We start from the raw sequence: 17,015 nt of genomic DNA on the forward strand, positions 1-17,015 counted from the left end.
CTCTGAAACAAATAATACATTATATGTTAAAAAAAAAAAAAAGAGGAAGAAGAAGAAGAAGATAGTAGGAAGGGAAGAATGAAGGGGGGGAAATCGGAGAGGGGGACGAACCATGAAAGACTAGGGACACTGAGAAACAAACTGAGGGTTCTAGAGGGGAGGGGGGATGGTTTAGCCGGGTGATGGGTATTAAAGAGGGCACGTACTGCATGGAGCACTGGGCGTTATACGCAAACAATGAATCATGGAACACTACATCAAAAACTAATGATGTAATGTATGGTGATTCACATAACATAATAAAAAAAGAATTAGAATATTCCAAATAATGAATTAATCTACATGAAAAATTCACAATGATATAAAATTACATTAAAATTTCCTTTATAATAGCTTATCTTTATGGAAAATTAATGGGACTGTCAACAGAAAATACAGCATTTATACTTGCTCACTCCCCAATGGTAGAAACATCATTTTCTTCCCATTCCAATTTTTTGACCTTAAAAATGAATCACAGGAAAAATACTGATCTTGCTAATTCAGGAGAATCTCAAATATAGAAGAATCTCTATATAGAAGAATCCAGCTTCTTGTTGCAAAAATATGGCATCTATAGTCTATCTCCTATTTGTAAAATTACTTGTTAATTTTTCATAACATACACTCTAGTAGATCAGGGAAAGAGGGGTATTTGTCCACAGCATCTTATGTAGTCATTTATCACAGCTCCTCATTGAAAAAATTAATCCAAAAAGTGTTAATGGAGTACCTAGTATATTTTAAGCAGTGATTGGCCCTGTGTTAGAACACCTAATTACATTTTATTGTAAATGTTTTTATTTCTTTTCTTAAATGCTTTTATTTCTAAATCTACAATTTTAAGAAATTTATAAAATATCAAAATCAAAATCATAATCAGGTTATTTTATACTGTATTGCTTTATCATCTATTTGTCCTTAATTTGTTTTATCAAGTTAATTTACTGCCTCTATAGGAAGACTTGAACAACGTGATACTGGTAGATTTTCTCATTTGAGACTGAGAACTAAGGAGATTTTAGCCAGGGTCAATTGTTTATGAAATGTGGAGGTGCTTTTATGTTTTGAGGATAAGAGTAGTTAACGTCTCAAAATTCACACCTGTGCCCTGGAGAGGAAAAAAACACTAATGATCAGAATGAAACTGAGTCCAGGATTTTCATACTTGGGCTTTATTCCATATATTGCCCCCCCCCCCTTTTTTTTCACTAGTTAACGAATCAGTTCTTCTACTTCGGGCATTTACAATTTTTCTCTTCTCCTTTATAATTGCCCCCAATGCTAAAATCATCCCCAACTCCTGCACAGCAATCTGGCAACTGCTGGACTCTCCTCCATTCCATGGTTGGAAGAGAGGTATTTGTCACACATATGGGCTTCAGTGGTGCGTTCCTAATATCATAGAATGATTCTAGTCATTACTGGCCACAAAAATTTCAATGTTCAGGGCGCCTGGGTGGCTCAGATGGTTAGGCGTCTGCCTTCGGCTCAGGTCATGATCCCAGGGTCCTGGGACCGAGTCCCGCATCGGGCTCCCTGCTTCTTGGGAGCCTGCTTCTCCCTCTGCTTCTCTCTCTCTCTTTCTCCCTCTCTCCCTCCCTCTGTCTCTCATGAATAAATAAATAAAATCTTTAAAAAAAATTCCAATGTTCATTCATCCCTTTCTGGTATTCATTACGTGATTTCTTTTTTCACAATTCATTCAAAACACTGTAAGTTACCAGTTTAATTTCAAGAAACTACATTTTAAATCTTATTATTTATTTTCAATGTGTATATGCAGGATTGATTCTAGAATATTCAGTAACACATCTTTGAAGTTCACTTCATGACTTCCTGATTATTTTCCCCCTTCTGACACTTGAGGATCTTCTTATAATCTTTTGTTTCCTAAAATACTTCTATATTATTTTATATATAAATAGGTAATTCTTTTTCTGATTATTTATAAAATGAGTTTAACTTGAAAGTGAATATAACAGACATTGAACAGAATTGCCGGGATAGCAGAAAGGAGATATGAACTCAGGCCACAAAAGACGGGGAGTCCGAGGAATTCCAACCCTTTGTGCAGAAAACAAGCTGTTTGATTTTCTTACCCATGTTTACACTTCATTTTTATCGACTTAATGTTTAAAAAGCCTCCTGCTGTGCTTATGCCTTAAAAAGTTGACTTAATGCCGTCATTAGGGTTGGTGAAGAATAGGAGTTTAAGTTAATTCAGAAATGTTAAACATTGCAATGCAAGTAGCGTATACAATGTAGGAGAGTAATAAAAATGAAAATAATGTCAAACCACTTTACATATTACAAATAAGTACTTTCTTGGCATTGATGAAAGTGTCCAAAGCTCAATGTTATTTATTTTTTCCTATAAAGTCAATTTCTGCCAGTAAGAATTCCAGAAAATTACAAACTAATATCAAACAGCTTTTAAAAGGAGTCACAAGTCACATGAGTTAGGAAAATGAAATACCAATTTTAATTATAACTCTGTATGAGATAGCTCAGTGATGAACAAAGGGATAGTCAGGTGTTTTAGAGGGAGGATAGCAGTTTCCAGAATCCCTCATAGCAGTTATCTCTTCTTCATTCTCTCTCTCTTTCTCTCTCATCTTGGTTGGAAGGGGAAACTGCTTCCATCCCCCAATAACAACATCACTAACAAACCACCATCCATATGTTAGATACTCCGAGAAGAAGGACTTAAAAACCTCCTCGGGTGTGCAAAAGAAGCTGTCAGTTCTATGATCACCAGCAACGTTCCTCTAGTAGAGTTTATGCAGAAAATCAGTTTTGGTGTCAAATCTCCAGATATTAATAAAAAGTCACTCTGCTTGCCCTAGTACTCTTGTGTATGCCTTTCTCGGGCTACCCAGGAAAGGCTGAAACAGGACAAGTCTTAGAACTAAAGATTTAATCAATCTCTATTACCAAAAATATGACTCACAAGAGCACTGGAAATTGAGATACTCTTGAGTGGTTTGGACACGTCAGCTTGTATCACTGGTTTTCAGTTTGCTCATCAATAAGTGACAGTTTAAACTCAATGATGTCTAAAGCATTTATAGCCCTAAAATTCTAATCTACTCCCTTTCTTTTCTGTTATTATGTTAGAAAGTTTTCTCTTTTATGTTTATTTCCAAATGTGTATTGAATCAAATTTCCATATGCTATTATGGTGGCACTAAAATGCAACATAGTGAAACTGTATCAGTTTGTGCAAGGGAAATAATAGTCACCAGGAATTTGCTAAGAATTATCTGAGTAGAGACTGCCATCCATATTTTCATGGCAATTGGAACCATGCGTTGTGTGATATAAGGAGTGGTAGCAAGTGTAGATCGTACATTATGGTAGGCAGTGGATATCCATACTGGCATTTTCTGTCTTTAAATCACTTTTTGGTGATTTAAAAAACAAAACAAAACCGAACAAAACAAAATTTTGGTTTTTATACTATTTGCAAATAATGTCACATCTCTCAATGACATTCGAAATCCAAAGAAGTTCATTTCCATTCAACAGTAACATGGAAATAATTTCAGATCAACTTTGGGACAGCAATAGCAAAATGTTGTTTTGAAGTCATTGAGCATGGAGAATCATGTCTTACGCCATCTGTTGACAAAATGGAACTCTGCAGCCTGGAAGGCTCCCGAATAAACCTAAGGAGTGTATTAGTGCTAGAGGCTAATTTAGAGAGGAGAAAAACAACAACAACAAGGCAGCAGCAACAAAAAGCCATGGGGTGTCCTCATAAAAAGGCAAACAAAAGAAAGATCAAGAAGTGCAAACCCGGAGCTTAGATGCTTCTTTATTTGCACACATCTGCTTACTGAACACATTCCAATTTAATTATATAGCCAAATTACCATCCCCTTACAGAACTATTGTCCTGGTTTTCAGATTCTTCCAAGTGTCAATCTCAGTGTAACTCCTTGTATATTTCAAAAGATGCCTGGAAATTTTCCTCTCTCTGCCATTATGCAACATCCAAAGATATGGGCATTTTTTTCTCATCTAATCACATTTTTCATGTTAGCTCCCGAAAAGCACCTCCCTTTATCTTACATAGCTGCCTAGGTCATGTGTCCAGATTTTTATTTAGATATTTTAAAAAATCAGTACTTAATTTTCACAGAAATGTTAGAAAGATAGGATATGTATTTCCTTTATTTCAAACTTAAATGAGCTAAAATTTCTGCTTATATAATAAATGAAAACTTTAAAAAAACAAAACTAATGCATTGAGTATGATTGTCATAAATCTTTAGACGTATTATGAAAAGGTTTTTGTTTTTTACAATACTAGTGTTTAGGGGCACCTGGGTGGCTCCGTCAGTTAAATTAAGCGTCTGCCTTCAACTTGGGTCATGTTCCCAGGGTCCTGGGATCAAGCCCCATGTCCGGCTCCCTGCTCAGCAGGGAGCCTGCTTCTCCCTCTTGTCCTCCACTTGTGCTCTCTGTCGCTGTCCCTGTCTCTCTCTCTCTCAAATAAATAAAATCTTAAAAAAAAAAGCAAACAATACTAGTGTCTATATTACAGAAGTTTTTGTCCAAAAAAAAAAAAAATTCCACTAAAACTCTATGCCATCAGAAAAGCTATTTGTTTAATTGAGAGGTTATCTCATCCAGTGTTTCTCAATGAAAGGTACTTGTTGTCTAATGTGACATAGATTTATTTGTAACAATTATTGAAGTTTTAAATATATGCCTATAAATATAACTGGTTTTAGAAAAGTAAAAATTCTATTTTTAGCAAAGATGGCTTTATATTTTTTGATGGACTGATTGGTAGAATATAAGATATAAAAACTGAGAAATAGCCCAGAGACTATACAATCTACTGACAAGACTAATTTATTAAGTTAACCACTTATTTATTTATTCACCAAACATTTATTAAGTGTGTACTTTGTGCTAAGTAATGTGCAAGATGATTTTTTACATCAGTCCTTGAAGGCAAACCCTTCTTCCCTACGCAGATAACTCACTCATATTCCACATTTTAATTATCAATGATTTGGTTGTGTTATATGAGCATAATCCTCCTTTTCTTTCATAGTTTGAAGTCTCTCAAACAGAATATAAAAACAACACTAAAATAAATCAAGTTGCAGGGCTAACTGGTTATGAAGATTTGACATTCTGTTGATATTATAAGAACTTGATTTGCATTAGTAGGAATAGGTCCAAATTTTGTCTGGCCCGAAGTTTATACAATTTTTAGTCTTTCTAAGCTTGTCACCTTCAGAGTAAGTCCATCTCTGTACATCACTCCTTTCCTCATTTAGAAACAGACTGATTCGAAATAAAGAAGAAATAAACATGACTTTTAAGTCTTGTAAAAGAGAGAATAAGTCTGATCCAGATCTGAACAATGCTTAGATTATCGCAAAGACTACATGGTACCCTGAGGTGTTGGGGGAAAACAGCCAATGAATCCAGGCAGAAGCCCATCCATTTGGCAAATAATTGGTTTGTCCAGTGGAGGCAGCTGCTTCCCTACCCTTCTGGCTGAAATCTACTGGAAAAAGGTCCCTACGGATGAAAAGGAGGACAAAAATATGGGTGATACAGGAAAAATCTAACAAAATAAGTACCTAAAGCCAAGAGAAAAGCAGTTTATAACAGCCTGTTTAGGAAACTTGGGCCCAGATCTGTTCAGAGAAATGCCAGTTACCTTGTCTTCCTTCAAATGTGTTTTCTACTTTTTCTGAGCTAGTACTTAAGAGTATTTAACCATGAGCTCTCTTTCAATATTCCAAGGTAAGAAGGAAAGCTTTTCCTGCAGTGATTCAGTCATGGATAAAATTGCTCAGCAAGTAGGAAGTTCTTTGGTAGGGAAAGAGCATCCCTCATTGATCAGCTGCGCAGTTCACTTTGTCAGTGTTTATATAAAAGCCGTCATCCATACAAATTTCTCAGAAGAGTTTGTTGTAGAACCAATTAGTAAGTTGAACAAATGAGTGAATGAATGCCTAGACTCTGTAATGTTCATTGTGCTGTTTTACGTATGACTAGGTGATTCTGAGAATGATAAAAATTATTTTTACTTTTCTAGAGCCATGGTATTAAGCCAGAAAAAAGTTTTGTTAACTATCTGGTCAAAAAAATTACTTGCGGTTACTTCAATGGGAGGGAAGACCTCTTTTCTAGGGAGAACAGAGGAATGTCCCAAGAATGTGTGTCTCTGGATAGAAAAACAATGATCTAAAGAAGCAAATTAAAAACAAACAAACAAACAACAAACCAAAAAACACAGCGTATCAAATCTAAGTTTGATTCTCAGTGGTGCTTAACCTTGGATTCAGACACATCTAAAAATGTTTGGATGCATATGTTCCAAACAGACCAAAGATCTATTGGTATAAAAGGGCTAGGAACCTCTGTGAGCAATTCATCCTATAAAAAGACATAGTTGAAATACAAGTGTTAGTGATTAGAGATCTCACCCAATTCTTCTCTTTCTGGTCACAGGATAAGATAACATGCATGTGATTGGCTTTACTAATGGAATGTGAGTGGCAGTAATGTCTGTCAATTCCTGCCGAAAATCTGTGCGAGTCCATCTGCAACTGGCCTCATTCCCCACCTTACCTCAGGAAGCCTATGTGGAGAGGCAGGTTCTGACTCTCAGCTCCGTGGATGACCAGTGAGCAAATCCTCCTTGCTGTTTAGCTGGTTGAGTCTTATCAGTGAGCATATCCTGAAGGAAAAGGCACAGAAAATCTCAGTGTGAGATGTGCCCTAACCCTCGGGGCCTTGAAAACTTCAGAAGAATGGTGGGTGGTGCACCACCGGGCCAGGCAGGAACAGAACTGGGAATCCCAGTAGAGAAAAGAATATGGATTACACTCCTTTAGGGTTCCTAAAACTCTTAGGGTGTACTTTAAATAGGGCTAGACACGCCTTAGTTTCGGCAAGTCAGAGTTCCAGAGCAACATATTTACTGATGATGTGACCCGATTATTTACTCTCCCTTCAGGGGCTTGGGATGCCAGGAAAAGCCTGGTTACTCCTCTCAATTTCAATTACTGCCTCAGATATTTTTGTTTTCTTGTGAATGCATCTGCTCATTTCTTCTTTTCTTAGCTATGATCATGCCAGAAGCCATAGCATCATATATAGGTTTTGGAATTCTTTTCTGGTAAAGACAGGGTATGTTTGATATATTTTGATCATCTTGATGGTTACATAATAATGTGAGTTTATTTTATTTATTTTTAATTAATTTATTTATTAGAGAGAGAGAGATCATGAGCAGGGGGAAGGGTAGAGGGAGAAGCAGACTCCCCTCTGAGCAGGGAGCACCATGTCGGACTCAATGGCAGGACCCTGGGTTCATGACCTGAGCCAAATGCAGATGCTTAACCGACTGAACCACCCAGGCGCCCAGTAATGTAAGTTTAAATACTTAATTCTAACCAAAAAAAAAAAAAGATATGAAATAAGATTAAAAAAAATGTAAAATTGATTCAACTTCAGTTGGCCCCAAATTTGAGCTTCCCAAAACAATAATTCAGCACTGTCAACTCGGAGTCTCAGAAGCTGCTCCAAGTCTCTGAGTGCTTCAATATACTGCATATTTCAGAAGAAATAAGAGGCAAAATAAAATCATGAATTAACACAGCTTCATAGCTTTCTATAAGCCATTATAAGTATATAATCAATAAACATTTTTAATTCATCCTATAATTCTGCTTAAAAAATCTAAATGATCTAGTTGAACACAATGTAGTTTAATAATTTTACTACACTTTATTAATACTTTAAGTAAAGTATGTCTTCAATTAAATAGTTTCAAGTGTTTGATTCTTCAAATTGTTTAAGATTATTTTTCTCATCTCCTAGTAAATTAAACTTATTCTTTTAGGAGCTGAAGAAATTTTGGATCCACCTTGATATTAATGTTGAAAGTGTCTCATTGGAAGAAAATATCCTTTGGCTCTGCTAAAATCTTGAGTTCTTCTCATTAGCTTTTTTTTTTCCTTCCCTAAATGATTTTTTTCCGTGTCTGCATTAATGCAAAGTCCCCCCTTAGTAATTTGAAATGGCTTTAACAATAAGAATTACTATTCCTATGCTATGGAAATATATAGCATGCATATTGCTATGTGCTCTGCCATGGAAAAATATGGTACGCACATTGAAGCTACCTGTAAATTAAGTTCTTGAAAAGTCTTAATTTCTATTTCTATGCAAATCCAAGGTCAGTACTGAGAGATTTGTTGCTACAAGGAAGATCTAGGAATCTTAACCTTCATGTGATAAGTCCAAATGGTAAACTTCATGAAGTCTTTCATGTCTTAATGAATAAAGTATAATAGAAACATCCTTTGGTTTCATTATAAATTCCTGGGAACACCAGGCAAGCCAACCTGAAAAGAAGCAGAAATGAGCAGCAACAAAGTTAGAGAAACACAGCAGAAGCTCTGATCAAATTGTACCTGAAGCTTGAAGTGTCTGTCTGTATTTCAGTTTGATGGGCCAGTAAATCCCATTTTCCTGAGTTGAATCATCTGTGACCTGACACTGAAAGCATGATAACCCATTCATTCAAAGACTAATTCTTTAATGCTTTTATTAATTTGTAAATGCAATAAACTTTGAATAATTGATGATTAAACAGCATTTAATTTATATATCCACAAATTCTATATATATGCAATGACAGTTTGTCAATCAGAAATTCCATCAATTACACAAGTGGTATGTAATGTGTCAGTCATTTTGACATTTTTGTTTAAATGAGTTTTTAGTAAATTTAGTAGATCTAATAATAAAGTACAAAAATATAAAATTAAGCATTTTTAAGTTAATTAAACAACCTGACCAAAAACCGACAAAAGAGGTAAAGTTGTGAAGAGGTAATCACTATAGAAATGCTAATTAAAATAATGATGGTTTGAAGTAGCTTATTACACTGCCCCAAAATATGAATATTTGACTGTGATACAGAAACTGAGCATTGCCTTATACAGCAGGCTGGGCATAAATTGATACTAATTTTCTGCAGAATAAATTGAAAAGTTGGGTCAAAAATACTAAGAATTTTTTTTTCAGTGATTTGACTTCTAAAATTTATCCTATTGGAATAATTGACTAGTGTACAAAGATATGTACAAATATGTTAATATAACTGTTATTTTGTATAATAGAAAATATATTTAACTATACCAAAAATTAGGATTTAACTTAAAAATATGTAACAGATTATAATAATTCACAAAACTAAAAGAAGTTCCTTTTATCTGGGGTATAGTGTTCCCAAATGAAGATGGAAAAGGAACTCGAGGAGTGGGTTGAATCTAGCTGGAGAGAACTTTGTATACTGTGGAGTTGAGACTTATCCTAAGGACAATGTTAAGGTGTTATAAGGAGTAAATCACAGGACTGACATGATCATGTGTGCATTTTTTTTTTCAACTCACTCTAGCCATTGGCAGGAAAATGAATTGTAGGCTATATGTTTGTCATTGAACAAAACTGTCAGGGGAAAAAATAATCTATCCCATTTAAAAATAATATTTTTAAAACTATTCAACTATTTAACAGTAATCATTTGTTAAGCACATACTTTATGTTATGTGGGATAACTGACATAAACAACCTAAGACCTCCCATGTTAACATGTACATTGGTTGAAATTGATTGTTTATTTCAACTGTTCCTGTAAGTCTCAATACAGAAGGTAATAGAAGTTCAGCTATATTTGGACAGATTTTTTCTATTTTGTCATCTTATAATCAATGATCTATGCTATATGATATGTAAATGATAAAGTTTTGGTATGTATGAAAATAATTTTGTATTATAATAATCTAAACCTTTCAAAAAAGTAATTTACTATGTTTATAGGTGCATTAGGTATATATTATAGGAGATTAATGCAGATATGATACATTTGGATGGATTCTAAAGTGTTTCTTCTGGGTTGCAGTAGTAATGAGTTGTGTAGACATAAAAACTAGAAATTAAAAATAGAAGGAGGGAGAGAAGGAAAGGGAAAAAGGAAGGAAGGAAGGAAGGGAGGAAGGAAGGAAGGGAGGGAGGGAAGAAGGAAGGAAGCCAACATGGATAGCCACAATTGGTATATGAAATCTGGTTCTTAACAGTTATAACTCTGGATTCTTCTCAATTCCACTGAAAAGCAATCTTTGGCTCTTGTGTGACATAATTATCCCTCAGTTACTTTACAGTTGATAACAAGAAAGAAGCACGAGAGACAAGTATTAGTAGAAATGGACATGTCTAGTTTTGGTGGACATGTGGCCAGTTAATATATGTCTCCTTTAGTTTTGGAAGCAGATTTCTCAGTTGATAGGTGATATAATTCCTTAAAATCCTAAGCATTTCTGTCCTTGCTTTTGCTCTCAACACATTTAATCATTTCCACATGAGGATTTACTTTGTAGGAACTGACTAAATGGGACATATCAAGGAAATTCGTGCAAAATTATAGCTTTTTACCCACAGTATTAAATACAACTTGATTTTTATGGATGCATATGGATGATTTTCTCACTGAAGACATGAAAAGTTGCAGATCACCACATCTTCACTTGCTCAGTTTTCTAGAAGGCTAAAATATCACAAGATTAATAAATTGGAGACATTTTCAAGGAAGGCCTTGGGCCTTAAAAGTGAACTTCCCCTATACTCCTTTGCTTATACTTAGATTGTTCAGTTTTCTGGGCATTAGCAAATGCTAGGTAGGAGGTCTCTTTTGGAGTATCTGGACCAGCTGCATCTTATCCAGGGTCCAGATCTTAGTCCAGTAAATACACAGGACATTGGGGCACCTGGGTGGCTCAGTCATTAAGCATCTGCTCTCCGCCTGCGATCAAGCCCCGCATCGGGCTCCCTGCTCAGTGGAGAGCCTGCGTCTCCCTCTCCCACTCCCCCCTGTTTGTGTTCCCGCTAGTTGTCTCTCTCTGTGTGTCAAATAAATAAATAAAACCTAAAAAAAATAATACACAGGACATTGAATTCAACCACAAATTCTCATTACTTACTAAAGTGGGTTAAGACTGAGGTGAATGAAAATCTGGCCATTAAAAGTGTATGCAGAAACTTTGAACTTTAGGAATAAGTTGTGTAATATTTACCACAGTCGTTAACTTGGAAACTTAATCGCTGAATATAATGGTTTCAAGTCAGTGCAGCTTTTGCTGATATTAAGATATACCCTTTGGGATATACGACCTGTTCCTAGAGTTCAAGCTCAGGCCACAGGAACATTAATTTTCCTGTATTTTTATAGAGGATATAGGGTCAGGAAGTCACCAAGATGTTTTAGAACAGGGAGTATATGACTATATCTCCCAGATTTAAAACCACAGCATACTATCTGGGAGATCACTGGAGAGGGGCTTTATGAAGCTGAAGTCCTTAACCCAATAGCTGAATGCTTGGATCTTGTCTGATAGCATTTCACTTAAGGACTTTCAAATATAAAATATTGGATAATAGTAAAAGCTGACTAATAAACTTGAACTTATTTCAAAGATTGCTAACCTACACCATTTTTTAAAAAGATTTTATTTATTTATTTGACAGAGAGAGACACAGCGAGAGAGGGAACACAAGCAGGGGGAGTGGGAGAGGGAGAAGCAAGCTTCCAGCCTAGCAGGGAGCCCGATGTGGGGCTCGATCCCAGGACCCTGGGATCATGACCTGAGCCGAAGGCAGACGCTTAACTACTGAGCCACCCAGGCGCCCCTAGCCTAGACCATTTTTTGAGATACTGATCATTTAAATGAAGCCAAGCCTTGAACAAAAAATAAAGACTTATATCAAACTTTGGAAATTAAATAGATAGATGACAGATAGATCTTTCAAACAGAAGACATAGTGTTCAGTTGTTTTCTCTTTTCAAGACCTTTTCCCTGCTTTCTGACCTGATTTTATCCCCGGTGCCCCTTCTCCTTGCTGAGACTCTCTTTCTACAAGTACACTTCACTTATAAATATTTATTTATAATCTCAGCATAGTTCTGGCACTGAGGATATAACCATAAAGAAAAACACACAAGATCTCTGACATCATGCCACTAATTTTATATGGAGAGACAGACAACAAGAATAAATAAGTAAACACGTAAATAAAATTAATTCAGTAAGTGATGACAATTATTTAAAAAATAAAACACAGCAATTGGTCAGAGTAAGTCTGTGAGAAGGGAGAGAACATCTGGCTTTATAATGTAGGGGTAACATGATATTCTCTTCCTTCCGTTCTTTCTCATTTCATCTTTTGTGTTTGGTTTGTCTTCACTGTACTTAGTATTTTGCTTTTTATATTTTATGTATTCAAGAAAGAACTATCAATGAATGTATGTGATCAGTTCACTAAATGCAAGTTTTCATTTTCTCTCTTATTTTTGTAACGTTCCTGGGCAGACCTGGAAAAAAAAAAAAACAGAGGAAGCTTTACAATATATGTTATATTCACTGGTTGAAGGAAAATACTATTAAGCGTTTGGGCTCCCCCCCCTCTCACATAGCCCAAATAAAGGAGTAAATGATGAAAAAGCAATTTAAGACAAAAGGAGATATTACAAACTGTACTAAGACAGAGAAAATGTTCCTTAAATGAGCTTAGCATTTGGGAACAGTATTGAGTTGATGCTTTTACTATCTAAAGCTGTGCATCAATATCTGCTGTAGGGTGTAAATGTTCTACTCCAGAAGAAATTAGCACAAACATCTAAAAACATGTGACCATAGCACAGAAATGTAGAAACATAAAAGAACACCAAAGTCTCTACAAAAACAATTCCTGCATTTTAAACAGGCATAACATTTCTAATCCTCCAAAATCTAAGGGTTGTTTTATCTGTTTGTTCATTGTATCTGATATACAGTAAAATGCTGCCTGGGGTTCCACACTCATCTCGCACAAGGACAGTAGCAAGGCCCTTGCTCTGAAATGTCATCTAAACTCACCCCAGCTCTCCATGCTTGGGTTCTCTCCTTTCATCCAAGCAATAGGTATAGCTTTTTCCCACACCCCCAGCCTGGCCCATCATAGGGACCATTTGCTGAAGACCTCATACTCTGGGAGCAGAGAGCTTGTGTTAAATGATCAAGGCTCTAACCCTTAGTTCTTGTGTGACTTTGAGTAAACTGCTTAAACATATGTCTAGTTTTCCTCTTCATATGACCTAAATAATAACAGAACCTAGTATCAGGTTGTTGTGAGAATTAAACTAGTTAATGCATATAAATGCCTTAGAACAATGCTTCACACACACACACACACACACACACACACACACACACACACACACACATCTTTCCCTGTAAATATGTCATCATATCATCATCATCATCATCATCATTGTCATCATTTATTTGGCTTTCATCAACACCACTCTGTTTTATTTTTTAATCTAGTGAGAACCCAGGTGGAGGAAACTGGATCATTATCAGGTATCAATATTTGGAGAATGGACCAGGAAAGTTGAAAAATAAGACTGGAACTAAAAATGCGGGCTCAAAAACACAACTAGCAGATTTAGTTAGGCCAGGGAACATAAGAAGTACATGGTCAGAGATTTTGACCTTGGCCATGGGGAGAGTTACTATGGCGTAGAATCCAGCTGTACATGGAAAATTTCACACAGACTAAATTTGCAACAGTAATGTGGGATGACCCGCAGTAGACTTGATCTGAGCATGGTTATGGGTTATGTCAGAGCCAGCCAGCAAGTGGACTGGCCACCAGGGGTGCCAGAGGGATACCAGAGGCTCACTGAAGTGCCGGCAGGATTGCCCTGATTTTCTTTCCTGGGGGGATGCCCTAACTCTGGTTTCCCTAGGCTTAATGAATAAAATCAGTGGGTTAGAGAAGAAAAACTTCCTTTCCAAACCTGATGCTGCCTGGTGGGAGAGGCCAACCTGTCTCCCACTTGGCCAGCATCTGGGGTGCGTCCTCTGCCAGGTGAAATGCAGCTATGTTTCTGCGGGCCTCTGTCCAGGTTTCGTGAAACCTGAAGTTTGCTCACTTCTGTGGGTTCTCTTAAAGAATCCAAACTTATAAACACAGAAGTATGTACAGAAGTGAATATTAACTTTGAATGAAGAAAGAGATTACCACAAATTTCAAATTTTAAAAGGCCGGCAGTTACCTCAAACATCACGGAAATCCCCAAACATACAAAATATTTCTTGTTAAATAACGACCTGCCATCTCTATAACGATTCTTCTCCATTTTCTTCCATATTTATTGATTGCCTCTTTCTGTAACAAAAAATCTGATATTATTTTATAGAGATAATAGAATAATTTTGCCATTCTTCTAGCATACTTATTTATAAATAAAAAACGTGCTCTTATTTTGCTAGTTTGGGAATATAAGTTTCACATTTACAACTTGTGGTATAATGTCAGATATTTTTAAAGTTATTTTCTTTTTTTAAGATTTTATTTATTTATTTGACAGAGAGAGACACAGCAAGAGAGGGAACACAGCAGGGGGAGTGGTGGAGGGAGAAGCAGGCTTCCCGCCGAGCAGGGAGCCCGATGTGGGGCTCGATCCCAGGACCCTGGGACCATGACCTGAGCGGAAGGCAGACGCTTAACAACTGAGCCACCCAGGCGCCCTAAAGTTATTTTCAATATGAGAAAATCTCTCACATGTTTTCTCATCCATGTGGTATAAGATTTAAAAGGATTTTCTTCAGTCTAAATTCTGGCTCTCTGTATTTCAAACTTAGTTTCTTCCAACTACCCTCATAGGTCTGGCTTTGGGTGCCATGAGAATGGTATGGCTCTGATCCTGCCTTTCTACCAGAATGCCAAGGGGAATCAACACAGTTACATTCCTCCTTCTGAATGCCCAGTAATAATGCATATGCACAGAAGTGAGCTACATGCTTAATTCCAATAAACTTAAACTTGATATAATTCCAGCTCAGTTTCCCCTTTGATGAATCCCACACAAAGTTCATACAAAGCCAACATTACCCAGCACAAGATTATGTGTGATGCAGAGAAGGTAACATGGGAGGAGACATTTGTCTTCTCTCAAGGCAGTTTAATCATCTACAAATTTTACAAAATATTTGACTCCCTTTCTGTAGCCTACATTGCCTCTCTGGTACATGTGGGAAGAATAAATTGGGTGTGCTTGTCTTAGTTCTCATTCTCTCTCTCTTCAAATTCTCCTCTGTTTTCAACATACTAATATCCCCCGTCCTCATCTCTACAACGCCCTTGCCCACCCACACACAGTCACACAGAGAGGCAACCCCAGTCTACTGTGTGCATGAATAGGTGTACAGGCTGCCTAATTCTGGAGCTGAGATTCTTTCTTTTTTAAGGTTTTATTTATTTATTTGTGAGAGAAAGGGAACATGTGCAGGAGGCAGGGAGAGGGAGAAGCAGACTCCCTGCTGAGCAGGGAGCCTGATGTGGGGCTCATCTCAGGACCCCCGACCATGGCCTGAGTGAAAAGACAGACCCTTAACTGACTGAGCACCCAGGTGCCTCAGGAGCTGAGAGTCTTTACTTACATGGATTTCACATTCAACATTTTACATATTCACATTTAACATTTGTTAATAAATAGGTTGATAGCTGGGCCTCCAATCTGCCTGACTTGTTCAGTTTCTCTGTATGAGTAAAAATTGAGAAAGAGAGAGAGAGAATACATCTTAACAGTTTCTTCATCTGTAGTCATAATTTCCCCCATTTAAATTAGCACAGTGAAGAATTTCTTGAAGATACTAAACCAGTTAGTCCTTGGACTTTAGGACACCTCTGTAAGATTTTCAAACTTCTCAGGTTTCTTATTAAGGTCTTCATTTACTCTTCAGTTGTGCTTACTTACTCTTTAATTGTGAAAAGGCTTTTGCTTGATTGCTTTAAAACAATATTCTGGGAAAAATCAGGTATGGACCAACAGGACAACTCTCTTGTTATATGGACATCATTTGTTCTTTACCCATCGCTTATGAGGTAATTTGCATTTAAAAAAGCATGTGCCATAGCACGGCATATAATGTTTTTAGGAGAGAGATGAATCTATACACGGAGAAACAGATATTTGGCTTTTCAAATTGTCTCAGAGCCAGCCCTCTCACCAACACCTGGATGAGTCCTTTGAAGAAAGGTTTAAATAAGTAAAAATGGAATAGATTTTGACTAAAGTTCCTGTATATTTTCCAAGACAAACAGGTATGCTTTAGTGCCTGCTTACCATCATACTGAGGGAAGATGAGCGACTTTTTTATTTTAGCACATTTAGATAGAATACAACAAGAATTTGTTTTATTCTTCCAAACAAGAATTTGGACAGAGGAAAATGCAAACAAGGGACAGTGTATTCAACAGAGATGATGCAGCTACTCAGGAGGATGTAGTTCAGCTGCTATGAGGACTGTGATGGACAGTTTGAGGCTTCTAGAAAGAGATACAGTACTCACATTTGGGGGCAGGAGGCAATGGCAAGAGAGAAAGGCAGGCACTATTGATAAATACCTCATAGTCAGTGGACAAGAAGTTCTATGTACACGAGACATTTGTGTATTCCAGTAACAACAGGGTGTGAGAATTCACAATTGGAGACTAGAATCAGCAAAAATACAGACTGTTATAGTTTATTGTATAATAGACAGTTATAGATGTTGCTGATTCATGATAACTGGTCCTTCCTATTTTAAAGGAAGAGGGCTTCAAAATAACTTTTTTTAAAAGATTTATTTATTTACTTATTTACTTGGGTGGGGGGAGGAGTGCCCATGACTGGGGCGAGGGGCAGAGGGAACGCTTTCAAGCGGACTCCCTGCTGAGGGTGGAGCCCCACATGGGGCTCGATCTCACGACCTATGAGATCATGACCTGAGCTGAGACCAGGATTTGGATGCTCAACCAACTGAGCCATCCAGGTGCTCCCAAAATAACTTTTCTACCATGTGCAGGAGGTCAAGGTTTGACTTCTTCTGTAAACTCCAAGCTCACTA

The sequence above is a fragment of the Zalophus californianus genome, chromosome 14 (genome assembly GCF_009762305.2).
Source record: "Zalophus californianus isolate mZalCal1 chromosome 14, mZalCal1.pri.v2, whole genome shotgun sequence".
In the NCBI taxonomy this organism is placed as follows: domain Eukaryota; kingdom Metazoa; phylum Chordata; class Mammalia; order Carnivora; family Otariidae; genus Zalophus; species Zalophus californianus.